The sequence below is a fragment of the Macaca thibetana genome, chromosome 7, assembly GCF_024542745.1.
Source record: "Macaca thibetana thibetana isolate TM-01 chromosome 7, ASM2454274v1, whole genome shotgun sequence".
Classification (NCBI taxonomy): Eukaryota; Metazoa; Chordata; class Mammalia; order Primates; family Cercopithecidae; genus Macaca; species Macaca thibetana.
The window spans coordinates 80,366,514-80,370,081 of record NC_065584.1 but is presented as its reverse complement, the minus strand read 5'-3'; the positions used below and the strand labels follow the sequence as shown (position 1 = coordinate 80,370,081).

The following is a 3,568-nucleotide window of genomic DNA, read 5'->3' as shown; positions in this document are numbered from 1 at the left end:
CACTTATTTTGGGGAGCTACAAATTAAAATAATTGAACTCATGAACTCATAGAGATAGAGAGGAGAATGGTGGTTACCAGAAGCTAGGAAGGGTAGTGGGGCAGGGGAGGAAGGGATGGTTAATTGGTACAAAATATAGTTAGAGGGAATGAATAAGATCTAGTATGTGATAACACATGATGACTACAGTCAGCAATAATTTATTGTACATTTTAAAATAATTAAAAGCTTATGATTGTTTGTAACACAAAGAAAGGATAAATGCTTTATATGATGAATACCTCATTTAACCTGGTGTGATTATTATGCATTTTATGCTTGTATCAAAATATCTCATGTATCCTATAAATATATACACCATGTACTCACAAAAATTTAAGATAAAAAGTACTTTCACCAGTTGTCAGCTAAGACGGGAGAGGATGCACTGCCTATGAAATGCTTGAGGTTCTATATATGGAGGAAGGACTAATTTAAAGTACTATCAAATTGAACTGCTATTGCCAGGTGCTCTCAAAAGATTGGAGGGAAAAAAAGTCTGAGTTTGATTAATCACACATAAAAGCTACATTTGAAAACCAGAGTGCCTCTTTCCAGCTTAGAGACTCATTCCTTGCAGTTAGATGCAAAAAGAGCTGAGGTTCAGCATAAGGCTTAATTATAAACAGTAGAAGAATTCCAGATGTGATGAAATCTCCTATTTTAAAAAGAAGACCCCCTTTTGGGAAGGATAGGACACATAAAATTTGGCAAGGAAACATGGATTAATTTCCTTGAGAACTTTGATATTCTAGGTCCCCATTAACTTTTAGGTCTTATTTTATGTACTGTTGTTTCGGCTTGCTCAGGTGTGGGGTGCAAGGGGAAGAAGGAGGAGAGAGGCTTAAAAGTGGTGAAAAACCAAACGTCAAAAACTATAATCAAGCTATTCATTAAAGTTATTGAATTTATTGATTATTGATTGCTTGTAATTTGATGTCAGTGTTAAATAAGATGAGTGTCTGTGTCATCTGTGGGTGAATAGTTGATTTTGTACTCTAGGATATCTTTATGGTCTTTGTAAAACTTTATCAAAGTCTGTCTTGCCTGGTGGAACAGTATAACTCACCAAGGTTTCTAACTGACCTCAAGGCATTTCCAAAGGTTGCTTACTGAACTTCAATTTTTGTCACTTTAGAATAATGTTGCTGCTGAAAATGTCTCTGTTTTTAATTTTATTTATATTTGTTTTTGGTTTCTTGCCCATCTAGTTATTATATATTTAGAATTGGGAAAATTACCAAAATAAGAAACTCATGTTTATGTGTCTTGCTTCTCTTTGGGATATTGGTCCATAAGTTCCAGATTCTTTTATAGCCCTAAACTCCAATTTTTGCCTCCCAAGTCCCATAAGCTTTCAAAAATCTCAGCTAGCTTGTCTTTTCTTTAGCAGCAACTTTCTACCTCGATTTTCCAAAAACAGACAACTACCCTTAGGCAAAATTCATTTACTATTTTTTGATTTCCTTTTCTCTGAGATCTTAGCGCTTTAAGTCTTTGCTCCTCCAGCAGTTAACCAAGGACTTTATTATATTTTGATATCTATCTATATATTAATGTATATTCAAATTTAATCTGATTGTTTCAGTGTGAGTGTTGAAGTTCTGTAACTTGTTTCATTTTATCTAGAAAAGAAAGTCAATGGCATTTTGAATTTAAAATTTCACATTTTCTTATTAAGACATAGATACAGCCAGAAATATGAAGACAAATATTGTCTAAAAAATAAATGAGTAAAATCAAATGCAATTTATATAAGCTGCTATAGTAAGTCTAGGCAATTGTAAATTTTGATAAATTGTTACTGTCATTTCTTTATTTTGAACAATGTATTAGATATTATAGTTCTACCAGTTTTGTAAAGAAACTTCTTTTTCATAATAAACTAAGGGATTTTAGATAACAGCATGATGAGTCTCTTGGTTGAGTTCAGCCCCAAACTTTTTCAATCCAAGTCTTTGTATTTTAGCATCATCTCCAATTAGATGTGTTTCATAATCAGGGTGTTTTTACACTATATTTTATCAACTTATGATTCAGGTAATGCATTTATCTAATTTAAAAAATGATTTGTCAACTTTAAAACTCACTGCTCGTTTACCATTTAGTAAAACACTATACCAGTAGAATTTTTCTATATCTAAATAAATTTAGAGTATGTTTTACATTTATAACTCCAACATACGGCATAATGTATTTTTCTACCTGTAAGACCCAAATTATCCACATTTAAAAAAACCCTGATTTAATGTAAAATGGTTTTGTATTTTTTTTTCTTTCTTTTTTTCTTTTCTTTTCTTTTTTTCTTTCTTTTTTTTTTTCTTTTCTTTTTTTTTTTTTTTTTTTTTTTTTTTTTTTTTGACAAAGCCAGGTTTATAGTTCTGGGTTAAACCTGTGGAGGCAGGACCTGGGAAGGGGCACGGGGACAGATGAAGTTGGTGACTGTATCTTCCTGATCATTGCTGGGTTCTCAGCACCCTTGGCCCCCACTAAAGTTCTAGGTGAAGTCCAGTGCTGGGGGACGGGGTCCTCTTCCTGACAGTGCAGACTGTGGGATCACTTGTAAGATCCCATATGGAGGTAGGGGGTGGGGTGTTGGCCTGCACTGGGGCCAGCGTCCTCAGGAAGGCTGAGGACGGAGGACGGAGGACGGAGGAGGAGGAAGTGGCGGCAGCCGCCGCGTTCTTCTTGGCCGGAGTCTTCAGCAGTGCCAGCTTCTTGGGCAGGATGCTGCTGGCTCTCATCGCCACGTCATGTTCGATCTTCTTCCGGATTCCGACTTCTAGGTTCTTCTTGAGCTTTTGCTGCTGCACGACGCGCGCCTTCTTGGGAGCCATAACACGACCGCCTTTTCTCGGCCCGGATTCTTTTCAGAGGCCGCCGCTACCGTCTTGCTCTTTGCGGGCTTGCGCGCCTGGAACTTGCGCTGCCGCTGCGCCATGATCCGGCACGCAGCGGAAGAGGCTGTGTGTTCTTTAGAGCATGCTTGATCTTGGTTAGTAAAATTAATCCCTATTTTATATTTAATTATCTGCAGAAGAACACAAAATGATTTACTGTAATTTTCTCTTCTATTTAAAAACAAAGCCATAGTAGAACGGTAACTGTTGGGATGTAGGGATATTATGGGTACCTTATGCTTCTTTCCTTTTAAGGTAAAAACCTGCCCCAAATTCTCGCATATGTTTTAGATCTCACAGTCTTTTTGACATATTTTATAAACCAAGGGCACACCTATATATTTATTATTATCTTAAGATTTTAAATTTTTATAATAGGTAAATTTGGTAAGCTTATAGCACAAAATTATAATTTTGTAAACTTGTGTTAAAGTTTAGAGAGCCTGAGTAAGAGTAGTAAATAGATTCCAAGGATTTGGTAAAAGGAGAGGATAATTTTGTGTGTGTGTGTATTTTCTCTTCAATTATTTTTATTTAGTTAGTTAATTTATTTTTGTTTTTTTCTATTAAGATTGAAGCACATGTGATTTGTTCCTGTTGTTCTACCTAGAATATTAAGCTTTGCTTTT

At 35.4% G+C, this 3,568-nt stretch overlaps 1 pseudogene; it reads right to left on the bottom strand.

Moving 5' to 3' along the window:
• Window positions 1-2,461: 2,461 nt before the first annotated feature.
• On the bottom strand, window positions 2,462-2,980 carry LOC126959953 (leydig cell tumor 10 kDa protein homolog; annotated as a pseudogene).
• Window positions 2,981-3,568: the final 588 nt, after the last annotated feature.